The sequence below is a fragment of the Colletes latitarsis genome, chromosome 6, assembly GCF_051014445.1.
Source record: "Colletes latitarsis isolate SP2378_abdomen chromosome 6, iyColLati1, whole genome shotgun sequence".
Classification (NCBI taxonomy): domain Eukaryota; kingdom Metazoa; phylum Arthropoda; class Insecta; order Hymenoptera; family Colletidae; genus Colletes; species Colletes latitarsis.
This window is the reverse complement of record NC_135139.1, coordinates 9,333,726-9,349,517: the sequence shown is the minus strand read 5'-3', so window position 1 is coordinate 9,349,517 and position 15,792 is coordinate 9,333,726. Positions and strand designations below refer to the sequence as shown.

The window sequence follows — 15,792 nt, the reverse complement described above, 5'->3', positions numbered from 1 at the left end:
AACACGATCCTCGGGTGAACGAAAAAGGTAGAGACCGTGTTCGAGTTTATAATTATTCGCAGCAACTTTTTCAGAGTATCGTGGGTGGAGTGCAATTGCTGCAACATCCGGCGGAGAATGCGGAATAATAAAGAGAGAGACTGGTGGACTACAAAGTTTCGATATTTACGCGCGCATATTCACCCGTGACTCGATCCAATTCTCGCGGACTGCTCCTTTTTCCTTCTTACGGACCCAAATGAATTACTGCTCGGAATTAAAACGTGCCGTGCGAACGGAGAACGCCATTGCTGATAAAGATCGGCTATTTGGTGGAACATTTTTCAAGAAATATTTTAAAACGTCATTTTTGAAAAAAGTGACCACTACGTTGCAAAAATTAATTTGTAATACTAAGAATCGAATCTTTCAAGTCGTAAAAATCTAATGGTGAAAGCACTAGTATTAATGTTATAATTTGTATGCCTTTAAAAATAATTTAATAAGCTTGGAATAAAAATAAAATAGTTTCTTCGATATAGGTTGTTTACTTTCTATTATTCGCGAGACAGTAATGTTCTTATAGAAATTTCTCGTTCGCTGTATTTGTCAGATCGGCGCGACGGTCCATATTGTAGAAGGCGCGTTACAACTCGGATAATTCGAAACAAGTGTTGCGCCTAATTTACTACTTTACGCGTCCTGAATAAAGTAACCGCGGACGTCGAAACTTTCCCTAACGCGAATACGGCTATTCAAATGCGTTATGCATAATGCATCGGTCAACGGAACCGCGAAACTTTACGAACTACGCGGGAACCGATGTCTCAATTACGCTTGCATTTAATTCAATTCTCTGTTCGCGGATAACCGAGCAAACATATTCGAGCATGTGTTGACAGATGAAAAGATAAGCGTACGGAATAAATTCTGACGGCGCGAATAGTCTTTCGGTACCAGCGGGCCCTGGAATGTTGTCAACGAAGAGAAACTTCAACAAGAGAAAAACAGAAATAAATATTACGCTTTGGTGGTAAGTCAGATTTCTTGAGAGAAATTTAAAAAATTGCAATTATAAAACGATCGATCTACAAACTCGACGCTACGGTTCATTAACCCCTTAACGTACGATTTAATTCCAAATAATTATCCAAACGTATACTATTTAATTTTGTTTAAACTTGATCGTACTAGTAATGGCCACGAAAAAGAATAGATTTGTATTACGAGAATCACGTGAATCTTAATATGTGATGATATTAACACATTAAGACCGCTGTCCGTCACCGCTAATATTGTAGACCAAAGTGAGATACACGAAGATGCTAGAAATAATATTATAAGAAATTGTAAATGTAATCTAAAAAACGTAATAAGATGAATGTATGACGAAATAGTGACTGATACAGTAGATCACGCACACGCGACAGTGGTCAACGTCTGCTAGTTCGCAAAGTCACGTATACGAGAAAGAGGCCGCCAAGTGTCAATAGACAACGTGCTCGGCCACTCCAGGAAAAACTTTCAATGGGAGATTCTAGAGGCCAAAATAAGACCAAAATCAAGAATACTAATTTGTAGATTGAGATTTCGTAAAAAATTTATTAACATTTAAAATTTCATACCGACTGGAAAAATTTTCGGAGAAATTAAAAAAATTCAAACCGCTCCGGAAAAGTTATTTTCACTTGCGCGGGTCAATTACAATCATTTTTTGTAAACAGACATATCCCCGAAATTCTAACCATCTTCGAGAACAAAATTCCTAAACGAAAATCTAATGTGAGGTCAGAAAAGGTTCCTCAAAATTCCATGCGATCCTTTAAAGTGTCATAACTCCCGAGTGGATTGGACGATTTTAATGTTCAAAAAAGAAAAAAACGCGTATTTTGGTGTAGAATATGTAGAAACTCCAAAAATATTTGGAATCCAGCTCCTAACCCCGTAAAGTGAGAAAACCCCATAACATGGTCCAACTTTCATACGGCCATAACTCGTACAATAGTGAATGGATCTCATTGAAATTTTTCCCTGTATTTGAGCCCATGGGTACCTACAAGAAAGTATTAAACAACTTTTCCGTACAGCGTCCACCAAAAAAAAGACACACGAAATACTACTTTTTAACAGAAATCGGCGCCAAAATGCTTCACAGAAATTTCATGCGAATCTTTAAAGTGTCGTAACTCCCGAACGGATTGGACGATTTTAACGTTCAAAAAAGCAAACAACGCGTATTTTGGTGTAGAATATGTAGAAACTCCAAAAATATTCGGAATCCTGCTCCTTAACCCCACAAAGTGTGAAAACCCCATAACATGGTCCAATTTTCAAACGGCAATTACTCGTATAATAGTCAATGGATTTTAATGAAATTTGTTTCTGAAGTAGAGCCCATGGATGCCTACAAAAAAGTATTAAACAACTTTTCCGTACAGCGTCCACCAAAAAAAAGACACACGAAATACTACTTTTTAGCTGAAATCGGCCGCGAAATGCTTCACAGAAATTTCATGCGAATCTTTAAAGTGTCGTAACTCCCGAACGGAGTGGACGATTTTAATATTCAAAAAAGCAAACGACGCGTATTTTGGTGTAGAATATGTAGAAACTCCAAAAATATTCGGAATCCTGCTCCTTAACCCCGCAAAGTGAGAAAACCCCATAACATGGTCCAATTTTCAAACGGCAATTACTCGTATAATAGTCAATGGATTTTAATGAAATTTGTATCTGAAGTAGAGCCCATGGATGCCTACAAAAAAGTATTAAACAACTTTTCCGTACAGCGTCCACCAAAAAAAAGACACACGAAATACTACTTTTTAGCTGAAATCGGCCGCGAAATGCTTCACAGAAATTTCATGCGAATCTTTAAAGTGTCGTAACTCCCGAACGGATTGGACGATTTTAACGTTCAAAAAAGCAAACAACGCGTATTTTGGTGTAGAATATGTAGAAACTCCAAAAATATTCGGAATCCTGCTCCTTAACCCCACAAAGTGTGAAAACCCCATAACATGGTCCAATTTTCAAACGGCAATTACTCGTATAATAGTCAATGGATTTTAATGAAATTTGTTTCTGAAGTAGAGCCCATGGATGCCTACAAAAAAGTATTAAACAACTTTTCCGTACAGCGTCCACCAAAAAAAAGACACACGAAATACTACTTTTTAAGAGAAATCGGCGCCAAAACGCTTCACAGAAATTTCATGAGAATCTTTAAAGTGTCATAACTCCCGCACGGATTGGACGATTTCAATGTTCAAAAAAGCAAAAAACGCGTATTTTGGTGTAGAATATGTAGAAACTCCAAAAATATTTGGAATTCAGCTCCTTAACCCCGTAAAGTGTGAAAACCCCATAACATGGTCCAATTTTCAAACGGCAATTACTCGTATAATAGTCAATGGATTTTAATGAAATTTGTATCTGAAGTAGAGCCCATGGATGCCTACAAAAAAGTATTAAACAACTTTTCCGTACAGCGTCCACCAAAAAAAAGACACACGAAATACTACTTTTTAGCTGAAATCGACCGCGAAATGCTTCACAGAAATTTCATGCGAATCTCTAAAGTGTCGTAACTCCCGAACGGAGTGGACAATTTTAATATTCAAAAAAGCAAACGACGCGTATTTTGGTGTAGAATATGTAGAAACTCCAAAAATATTCGGAATCCTGCTCCTTAACCCCGCAAAGTGAGAAAACACCATAACATGGTCCAATATTCAAACGGCAATTACTCGTACAATAACAAATGGATCATATTGAAATTTGCTTCCGAAGTAGAGTCCATGGATGCCAACAAAAGAGTATTAAACAACTTTTCCGCACAGCGTCCACCAAAAAAAAGACACACGAAATACTACTTTTTAAGAGAAATCGGCGCCAAAATGCTTCACAGAAATTTCATGCGAATCTTTAAAGTGTCGTAACTCCCGAACGGATTGGACGATTCTAATATTCAAAAAAGCAAACAACGCGTATTTTGGTCTAGAATAAGTAGAAACTCCATAAATAATCGGAATCCAGCTCCTTAACCCCGTAAAATGAGAAAACCCCATAACATGGTCCTATTTTCATACGGTCATAACTCGTACAATAATAAATGGATCATATTGAAATTTGCTTCCGAAGCAGAGCCCATGCATGCCTACAAAAAAGTATTAATCAACTTTTCCGTACGGCGTCCAACAAAAAAAAGACACACGAAATACTACTTTTTAGCTGAAATCGGCCGCGAAATGCTTCACAGAAATTTCATGCGAATCTTTAAAGTGTCGTAACTCCCGAACGGAGTGGACGATTTTAATATTCAAAAAAGCAAACGACGCGTATTTTGGTGTAGAATATGTAGAAACTCCAAAAATATTCGGAATCCTGCTCCTTAACCCCGCAAAGTGAGAAAACACCATAACATGGTCCAATATTCAAACGGCAATTACTCGTACAATAACAAATGGATCATATTGAAATTTGCTTCCGAAGTAGAGTCCATGGATGCCTACAAAAAAGTATTAAACAACTTTTCCGTACAGCGTCCACCAAAAAAAAGACACACGAAATACTACTTTTTAGCTGAAATCGGCCGCGAAATGCTTCACAGAAATTTCATGCGAATCTTTAAAGTGTCATAACTCCCGAACGGATTGAGCGATTTTAATGTTCAAAAAAGCAAACAACGCGTATTTGGTGTAGAATATGTAGAAACGCCATAAATATTCGGAATCCTGCTCCTTAACCCCGCAAAGTGTGAAAACCCCATAACATGGTCCAATATTCATACGGTCATAACTCGTACAATAATAAATGGATCATATTGAAATTTGCTTCCGAAGCAGAGCCCATGCATGCCTACAAAAAAGTATTAATCAACTTTTCCGTACGGCGTCCAACAAAAAAAAGACACACGAAATACTACTTTTTAGCTGAAATCGGCCGCGAAATGCTTCACAGAAATTTCATGCGAATCTTTAAAGTGTCGTAACTCCCGAACGGAGTGGACGATTTTAATATTCAAAAAAGCAAACGACGCGTATTTTGATGTAGAATATGTAGAAACTCCAAAAATATTCGGAATCCTGCTCCTTAACCCCGCAAAGTGAGAAAACACCATAACATGGTCCAATATTCAAACGGCAATTACTCGTACAATAACAAATGGATCATATTGAAATTTGCTTCCGAAGTAGAGTCCATGGATGCCTACAAAAAAGTATTAAACAACTTTTCCGTACAGCGTCCACCAAAAAAAAGACACACGAAATACTACTTTTTAGCTGAAATCGGCCGCGAAATGCTTCACAGAAATTTCATGCGAATCTTTAAAGTGTCATAACTCCCGAACGGATTGAGCGATTTTAATGTTCAAAAAAGCAAACAACGCGTATTTGGTGTAGAATATGTAGAAACGCCATAAATATTCGGAATCCTGCTCCTTAACCCCGCAAAGTGTGAAAACCCCATAACATGGTCCAATATTCATACGGTCATAACTCGTACAATAATAAATGGATCATATTGAAATTTGCTTCCGAAGCAGAGCCCATGCATGCCTACAAAAAAGTATTAATCAACTTTTCCGTACGGCGTCCAACAAAAAAAAGACACACGAAATACTACTTTTTAGCTGAAATCGGCCGCGAAATGCTTCACAGAAATTTCATGCGAATCTTTAAAGTGTCGTAACTCCCGAACGGAGTGGACGATTTTAATATTCAAAAAAGCAAACGACGCGTATTTTGGTGTAGAATATGTAGAAACTCCAAAAATATTCGGAATCCTGCTCCTTAACCCCGCAAAGTGAGAAAACACCATAACATGGTCCAATATTCAAACGGCAATTACTCGTACAATAACAAATGGATCATATTGAAATTTGCTTCCGAAGTAGAGTCCATGGATGCCTACAAAAAAGTATTAAATAACTTTTCCGTACAGCGTCCACCAAAAAAAAGACACACGAAATACTACTTTTTAGCTGAAATCGGCCGCGAAATGCTTCACAGAAATTTCATGCGAATCTTTAAAGTGTCATAACTCCCGAACGGATTGAGCGATTTCAATGTTCAAAAAAGCAAAAAACGCGTATTTTGGTGTAGAATATGTAGAAACTCCAAAAATATTTGGAATCCAGCTCCTTAACCCCGTAAAGTGTGAAAACCCCATAACATGGTCCAATTTTCAAACGGCAATTACTCGTATAATAGTCAATGGATTTTAATGAAATTTGTTTCTGAAGTGGAGCCCATGGATGCCTACAAAAAAGTATTAAACAACTTTTCCGTACAACGTCCACCAAAAAAAAGACACACGAAATACTACTTTTTAAGAGAAATCGGCGCCAAAACGCTTCACAGAAATTTCATGAGAATCTTTAAAGTGTCATAACTCCCGAACGGATTGGACGATTTTAATGTTCAAAAATGCAAACGACGCGTATTTTGGTGTAGAATAAGTAGAAACGCCATAAATATTCGCAATCCAGCTCCATAACCCAGTAAACTGAGAAAACCCCATAACATGGTCCAATTTTCAAACGGCAATTACTCGTATAATAGTCAATGGATTTTAATGAAATTTGTATCTGAAGTAGAGCCCATGGATGCCTACAAAAAAGTATTAAACAACTTTTCCGTACAGCGTCCACCAAAAAAAAGACACACGAAATACTACTTTTTAGCTGAAATCGACCGCGAAATGCTTCACAGAAATTTCATGCGAATCTCTAAAGTGTCGTAACTCCCGAACGGAGTGGACAATTTTAATATTCAAAAAAGCAAACGACGCGTATTTTGGTGTAGAATATGTAGAAACTCCAAAAATATTCGGAATCCTGCTCCTTAACCCCGCAAAGTGAGAAAACACCATAACATGGTCCAATATTCAAACGGCAATTACTCGTACAATAACAAATGGATCATATTGAAATTTGCTTCCGAAGTAGAGTCCATGGATGCCAACAAAAAAGTATTAAACAACTTTTCCGCACAGCGTCCACCAAAAAAAAGACACACGAAATACTACTTTTTAAGAGAAATCGGCGCCAAAATGCTTCACAGAAATTTCATGCGAATCTTTAAAGTGTCGTAACTCCCGAACGGATTGGACGATTCTAATATTCAAAAAAGCAAACAACGCGTATTTTGGTCTAGAATAAGTAGAAACTCCATAAATAATCGGAATCCAGCTCCTTAACCCCGTAAAATGAGAAAACCCCATAACATGGTCCTATTTTCATACGGTCATAACTCGTACAATAATAAATGGATCATATTGAAATTTGCTTCCGAAGCAGAGCCCATGCATGCCTACAAAAAAGTATTAAATAACTTTTCCGTACAGCGTCCACCAAAAAAAAGACACACGAAATACTACTTTTTAGCTGAAATCGGCGCCAATATGTATCACAGAAATTTCATGCGAATATTTAAAGTGTCATAACTCCCGAACGGATTGGACGATTTTAATGTTCAAAAAAGCAAACAACGCGTATTTTGGTGTAGAATAAGTAGAAACGCCATAAATATTCGGAATCCAGCTCCATAACCCAGTAAACTGAGAAAACCCCATAACATGCTCCAATTTTCAAACGGCCATAACTCGTACAATAGTGAATGGATCTCATTGAAATTTTTCCCTGTATTTGAGCCCATGGGTACCTACAAGAAAGTATTAAACAACTTTTCCGTACAGCGTCCACCAAAAAAAAGACACACGAAATACTACTTTTTAACAGAAATCGGCGCCAAAATGCTCCACAGAAATTTCATGAGAATCTTTAAAGTGTCGTAACTCCCGAACGGATTGGACGATTTTAATGTTCAAAAAAGCAAACAACGCGTATTTTGGTGTAGAATAAGTAGAAACGCCATAAATATTCGGAATCCAGCTCCATAACCCAGTAAACTGAGAAAAACCCATAACATGCTCCAATTTTCAAACGGCCATTACTCGTACAATACTGAATGGATCTCATTGAAATTTTTCCCTGTATTTGAGCCCATGGGTACCTACAAGAAAGTATTAAACAACTTTTCCGTACAGCGTCCACCAAAAAAAAGACACACGAAATACTACTTTTTAACAGAAATCGGCGCCAAAATGCTTCACAGAAATTTCATGAGAATCTTTAAAGTGTCGTAACTCCCGAACGGATTGGACGATTTTAATGTTCAAAAAAGCAAACAACGCGTATTTTGGTGTAGAATAAGTAGAAACGCCATAAATATTCGGAATCCAGCTCCATAACCCAGTAAAATGAGAAAACCCCATAACATGGTCCAATATTCAAACGGCAATTACTCGTACAATAATAAATGGATCATATTGAAATTTGCTTCCGAAGTAGAGCCCATGGATGCCTACAAAAAAGTATTAATCAACTTTTCCGTACAGCGTCCACCAAAAAAAAGACACACGAAATACTACTTTTTAAGAGAAATCGGCGCCAAAATGCTTCACAGAAATTTCATGAGAATCTTTAAAGTGTCGTAACTCCCGAACGGATTGGACGATTTTAATGTTCAAAAAAGCAAACAACGCGTATTTTGGTGTAGAATAAGTAGAAACGCCATAAATATTCGGAATCCAGCTCCATAACCCAGTAAACTGAGAAAAACCCATAACATGCTCCAATTTTCAAACAGCCATAACTCGTGCAATACTGAATGGATCTCATTGAAATTTTTCCCTGTATTTAGCCCATGGGTACCTACAAGAAAGTATTAAACAACTTTTCCGTACAGCGTCCACCAAAAAAAAGACACACGAAATACTACTTCTTAGGAGAAATCGGCGCCAAAATGCTTCACAGAAATTTCATGAGAATCTTTAAAGTGTCATAACTCCCGAACGGATTGGACGATTTTAATGTTCAAAAAAGCAAACAACGCGTATTTTGGTGTAGAATATGTAGAAACTCTAAAAATATATGGAATCCTGCTCCTTAACCCCGTAAAGTGTGAAAACCCCATAACATGGTCCAATATTCATACGGTCATAACTCGTACAATAATAAATGGAACATATTGAAATTTGCATGCGAAGTAGAGCCCATGGATGCCTTCAAAAAAGTATTAAACAACTTTTCCGTACAGCGTCCACCAAAAAAAAGACACACGAAATACTACTTTTTAAGAGAAATCGGCGCCAAAATGCTCCACAGAAATTTCATGAGAATCTTTAAAGTGTCGTAACTCCCGAACGGATTGGACGATTTTAATGTTCAAAAAAGCAAACAACGCGTATTTTGGTGTAGAATAAGTAGAAACGCCATAAATATTCGGAATCCAGCTCCATAACCCAGTAAAATGAAAAAACCCCATAACATGGACCAATATTCAAACGGCAATTACTCGTACAATAATAAATGTATCATATTGAAATTTGCTTCCGAAGTAGAGCCCATGGATGCCTACAGAAAAGTATTAAACAACTTTTCCGTACAGCGTCCACCAAAAAAAAGACACACGAAATACTACTTTTTAACAGAAATCGGCGCCAAAATGCTCCACAGAAATTTCATGAGAATCTTTAAAGTGTCGTAACTCCCGTACGGATTGGACGATTTTAATGTTCAAAAAAGGAAACAACGCGTATTTTGGTGTAGAATAAGTAGAAACGCCATAAATATTCGGAATCCAGCTCCATAACCCAGTAAACTGAGAAAACCCCATAACATGCTCCAATTTTCAAACGGCCATAACTCGTACAATAGTGAATGGATCTCATTGAAATTTTTCCCTGTATTTGTGCCCATGGGTACCTACAAGAAAGTGTTAAACAACTTTTCCGTACAGCGTCCACCAAAAAAAAGACACACGAAATACTACTTCTTAGGAGAAATCGGCGCCAAAATGCTTCACAGAAATTTCATGAGAATCTTTAAAGTGTCATAACTCCCGAACGGATTGGACGATTTCAATGTTCAAAAAAGCAAAAAACGCGTATTTTGGTGTAGAATATGTAGGAACTCCAAAAATATTTGGAATCCAGCTCCTTAACCCCGTAACGTGTGAAAACCCCATAACATGGTCCAATTTTCAAACGGCAATTACTCGTATAATAGTCAATGAATTTTAATGAAATTTGTTTCTGAAGTAGAGCCCATGGATGCCTACAAAAAAGTATTAAACAACTTTTCCGTACAGCGTCCACCAAAAAAAAGACACACGAAATACTACTTTTTAAGAGAAATCGGCGTCAATACGCTTCACAGAAATTTCATGCGAATCTTTAAAGTGTCGTAACTCCCGAACGCATTGGACGATTTTAATGTTCAAAAAAGCAAACCCCGCGTATTTTGGTGTAGAATATGTAGAAACTCCATGAATATTCGGAATCCAGCTCCATAACCCAGTAAAATGAAAAAACCCCATAACATGGACCAATATTCAAACGGCAATTACTCGTACAATAATAAATGGATCATATTGAAATTTGCTTCCGAAGTAGAGCCCATGGATGCCTACAAAAAAGTATTAAACAACTTTTTCGTACAGCGTCCACCAAAAAAAAAACACACGAAATACTACTTTTTAAGAGAAATCGGCGTCAAAACGCTTCACAGAAATTTCATGAGAATCTTTAAAGTGTCATAACTCCCGAACGGATTGGACGATTTTAATGTTCAAAAAAGCAAAAAACGCGTATTTTGGTGTAGAATATGTAGAAACTCCAAAAATATTTGGAATCCAGCTCCTTAACCCCGTAACGTGTGAAAACCCCATAACATGGTCCAATTTTCAAACGGCAATTACTCGTATAATAGTCAATGGATTTTAATGAAATTTGTTTCTGAAGTAGAGCCCATGGATGCCTACAAAAAAGTATTAAACAACTTTTCCGTACAGCGTCCACCAAAAAAAAAACACACGAAATACTACTTTTTAAGAGAAATCGGCGTCAAAACGCTTCACAGAAATTTCATGAGAATCTTTAAAGTGTCATAACTCCCGAACGGATTGGACGATTTTAATGTTCAAAAAAGCAAGCAACGCGTATTTTGGTGTAGAATAAGTAGAAACGCCATAAATATTCGGAATCCTGCTCCTTAACCCCGCAAAGTGTGAAAACCCCATAACATGGTCCATTATTCATACGGTCATAACTCGTACAATAATAAATGGAACATATTGAAATTTGCATGCGAAGTAGAGCCCATGGATGCCTTCAAAAAAGTATTAAACAACTTTTCCGTACAGCGTCCACCAAAAAAAAGACACACGAAATACTACTTTTTAAGAGAAATCGGCGCCAAAATGCTTCACAGAAATTTCATGAGAATCTTTAAGGTGTCGTAACTCCCGAACGCATTGGACGATTTTAATGTTCAAAAAAGCAAACCACGCGTATTTTGGTGTAGAATATGTAGAAACTCCATGAATATTCGGAATCCAGCTCCATAACCCAGTAAAATGAAAAAACCCCATAACATGCTCCAATCTTCAAACGGCCATAACTCGTACAATAGTGAATGGATCATATTGAAATTTGCTTCCGAAGTAGAGACCATGGATGCCTACAAAAAAGTATTAAACAACTTTTCCGTACAGCGTCCACCAAAAAAAAGACACACGAAATACTACTTTTTAAGAGAAATCGGCCGCGAAACGCTTCACAGAAATTTCATGAGAATCTTTAAAGTGTCATAACTCTTGAACGGATTGGACGATTTTAATGTTCAAAAAAGCAAACAACGCGTATTTTGGTGTAGAATAAGTAGAAACGCCATAAATATTCGGAATCCAGCTCCATAACCCAGTAAACTGAGAAAACCCCATAACATGCTCCAATTTTCAAACGGCCATAACTCGTACAATAGTGAATGGATCTCATTGAAGTTTTTCCCTGTATTTGAGCCCATGGGTACCTACAAGAAAGTATTAAACAACTTTTCCGTACAGCGTCCACCAAAAAAAAGACACACGAAATACTACTTCTTAGGAGAAATCGGCGCCAAAATGCTTCACAGAAATTTCATGAGAATCTTTAAAGTGTCATAATTCCCGAACGGATTGGACGATTTTAATGTTCAAAAAAGCAAACAACGCGTATTTTGGTGTAGAATAAGTAGAAACGCCATAAATATTCGGAATCCTGCTCCTTAACCCCGCAAAGTGTGAAAACCCCATAACATGGTCCAATATTCATACGGTCATAACTCGTACAATAATAAATGGAACATATTGAAATTTGCATGCGAAGTAGAGCCCATGGTTGCCTTCAAAAAAGTATTAAACAACTTTTCCGTACAGCGTCCACCAAAAAAAAGACACACGAAATACTACTTTTTAGCTGAAATCGGCCGCGAAATGCTTCACAGAAATTTCATGCGAATCTTTAAAGTGTCGTAACTCCCGAACGGATTGGACGATTTTAATGTTCAAAAAAGCAAACAGCGCGTATTTTGGTGTAGAATAAGTAGAAACGCCATAAATATTCGGAATCCAGCTCCATAACCCAGTAAAGTGAGAAAACCCCATAACATTCTCCAATTTTCAAACGGCCATAACTCGTACAATAGTGAATGGATCTCCTTGAAATTTTTCCCTGTATTTGAGCCCATGGGTACCTACAAGAAAGTATGAAGGAACTTTTCCATACAGCGTCTACCAATGAAATGAAACATGAAAAACTAATTTTTAGGAAAATTCGACATGCGCCTAAATTTGTTGGCGGAACACAATATTTCAAATCGTTCTGAAAAAATTAGTTTCAGTTGTGTTCAATTACAATCATTTTTGGTGAATACATATATGCCCGATATCCTACGCACTTTTATGAAAATTATTCGAGTAGGTCGACAAACGGAGCCTCAATCAACAAATTTGTATTCTTGATTTTCGTCTTATTTTGGCCTCTAGAATCTGTCATTAAAATTTTTCCCAGGGGTGGTCGAACATCCTGTATGAAACTTATTGTCGAGTGAGTAGCTTCATGATTTTAAAACTTGTCATCAAGAACTTGTTATGAATCGCCATTAAAGGTAATTTAAATATGTTTATCTGTATTTTCCAGTTGCTTTTATTGAAAAATGATAAAAGAATGTAGATTGTGGTGCATTCCTTCTCGAAGGGGGGGACGAAAAGTTTGCAACGTTGAGGTGTTTCTTCAGCATCAAAGTCTCGAAGAAACAGCATGCAGAAGATTGCTTGGCGAGTCGGGTCGAGGAACTTTCCAAGTATCGTAAGTTTAATAGTTTGTTTGGACGATATCGTAAAGCCACCAGCTTGACCGGGGCTGGAAACTCGAACGATTTCTCGCTCGAACGAGCAATATCGCTCATCATCGGCATACCGTCGTCCATCGTCGGCGTTCATAATCTACGAGCGTGAAACGAGAAAGCTGAAACGCGTTATGAAAATGCAGAAATCGTTCCGGAACAGTCGTTCTATCGCGCCCGTATTTATTTCTTTGAATGGTCGTAATTTGAATTTTCCGATAGGATTCAATTTAACCGTCGCGAACGTCTCGGTCCGATCAATTCGACCATAAATAACTGACCGCGAAATAGCGTCGAGATACGGGACAAATTCTGAACATGAATTCGTTTCAATGCGCGGCGTTGGAAAATTGAAATGAAATTTTTAAACGACGTTTCTCGCACGGTGACTCAATGTTGCAACGTTGGAAACACTTTCGATTAACCTTTGTTAACCCCTTTCGAAGCTACGATCAACTTGATAAACATATCTCTAAATTATGTCTGTATAATTTCATCGAGCAGAACGGACGAATAAATGATGCGTGAGATATTAGATTTTTCCAAATTACTGAAATAAATTAAATTGCTGAAAATATCTGAACAGAAATAATATTGAATAAAAATGTTTGGTTTCTATATTCCTTGTTTCTCTAAATACTCTTTCATATTTTATAATTTTAATACAACCAATTAGAACCGTAGTTCAACCTTCAACCCCCATAGATTAATTGCAAACGTTCGCCTCTGAAATCATCCATAAATAAATCTTTATTAACCCTGTCCTGCTTAATTATTCTAATTCAAAACATACTATTGACTCTTGGAGCTTCACTACCTTTCGTTTGACACTATTTTCTTTTTTACATTCGCTGTAATGAATCTACTTTTATTTAACGACTCACATAAATTAGTCTAATATTAGATACAGTCTCTTTCGCGAAGTTTCGACAAACAGAATTTACAAAATTATTTCCACATCGGATGTTTCAAAGTACCCAACTTTTAAGTCCTTGTCAGCAGCTAATAAGAAGCCAAAAACAGAGGGGAAAAATATATGAAAATTGAATTTACGTGGAATCTAAGATCTGAAATCAGCGTTGCTCGAGGGTCTCGGCGCGTAAATGCGTGCAAGCGCAGTCTCGGAAGTTAATAAGGGGAATATCATTAAATTTATTTATACACCTAGCGTGGTGTAGCGCGGCCTATCTCTGACGTGGCCCTTGATTGTAATACCGTGAGGCCGGCTGATTAAAATCGCCGATACATAGGTGCTCTCGCGAACATAATAAAATACAGGCAAAGGAAGGCGGAGGGAAGCAAAAGAGCGCATGTGCGAGCTCTGGACGAAGGGGAGAAGGCATTATGCACATCGGTTGCTCCAGCGGTCAGCCCGAAGACCGTGTAGGCGTTCACGTATGATTGCTATGAGTTTATGCTCCCACACTGGCCGTGCGTGATACTGCAGCTGCGTAGAAAACCATTTTCAGATCGAACCGCCTGGATTCTGACGATAACTTAGACCTAGTTCCCTCGAAACTACTTGAACGCATCTTCGATATCGAGAAATTTAGGTTATGGCGTCAAAAAATCCCCTAAAAATGCAGATTCGACGACCAGAATTTTTGGAAAAGCGTTAATTAAACAAACATTTCTTTTCCTTTCCATTCGATAATAAATACAAGTAGTTGCTATTTTGTTATTATTCACTGAGCCATCTTTGACTATGTATAACAATATTTTTCGCAGCGCGAACCACGGTTTTATAGAAAAAACGAAATTCGATTCTGTGACTCTTTAACTATAATTTGCTCGTTGACGTTCGTTTCGTTTTTGTTTCAGACACGAGAAATTAGTTCGACGAGCAGCGAATCTGGCATAATCGAGGTGAGTCAATCGACGGTGAAAAACTTGCGGGAGCCATTACGGAACTTTTGCCTGACAATTTGTCCTGATCGTTTTTTGGCTAATCCGAGCGCCAGCGGAGATAGACCATCACGCGAGGAACACGAGGCTAGTCGCGAGCAAAAAGGTATCAAACGAGCCCCGATAATAGCAGAGATTATCATAGAAATTATAGTAAAATGTCCGGGAGGCTATTGGCTATCTGAAACCTGCACCAGGATCGAAAAGTAACCTCGAAAAGGAATCTCAGAGCAGATCCTGAATGGTTTCTTTTCATTTCGAAGGAAGTTGGCAATCTCTCGATTGATACAAACGCTCGTTGCGAATGCACAGACCGGATTTAATCGCAGAGCCGCGAGATTTATTCGCGCGCTTTTGTAGTCGATCGACAATTTAAAAGTTGGCCTCGTCGCGTTACGGCGCAGCAATTAATAGCTGCTCCCTTACGCATCCTGTATTTTAAATTGATGTGCATGAGTACGTACCAATCACTATGGCGCAAATAGCATGGAACTGCTGTAATTAATTTTAGAGAACCGGTGGGATTATCGGAGATCATCTCGTACCGAGCCTCGACTATCTGCCGAGCACAGCGTTAAGTGTATTGCGCTGGTAATAAGGGTAAACACCGCAATATACTAGAATCTTGTTGATTCAGTCGGCCATAAACGCCGTCATTTTGTCGAATACAAACTTAA

At 37.8% G+C, this 15,792-nt stretch overlaps 1 protein-coding gene and 1 long non-coding RNA gene across 2 annotated transcripts in view; one reads left to right on the top strand and one right to left on the bottom strand.

Annotated features, from left to right (window-relative positions):
* Positions 1–15,792, bottom strand: part of LOC143343018 (protein cortex) — a 202,418-nt gene that overhangs the window by 103,662 nt on the left and 82,964 nt on the right. The gene's annotated exons all lie outside the window — the stretch shown is intronic.
* LOC143342956 (uncharacterized) overlaps positions 1–15,792 on the top strand; it is a 59,920-nt gene that overhangs the window by 17,913 nt on the left and 26,215 nt on the right. Inside the window, exon 2 of the long non-coding RNA XR_013079883.1 lies at positions 15,032–15,076. This is a non-coding gene — a long non-coding RNA (uncharacterized LOC143342956). The remainder of the gene's footprint in view (positions 1–15,031; positions 15,077–15,792) is intronic.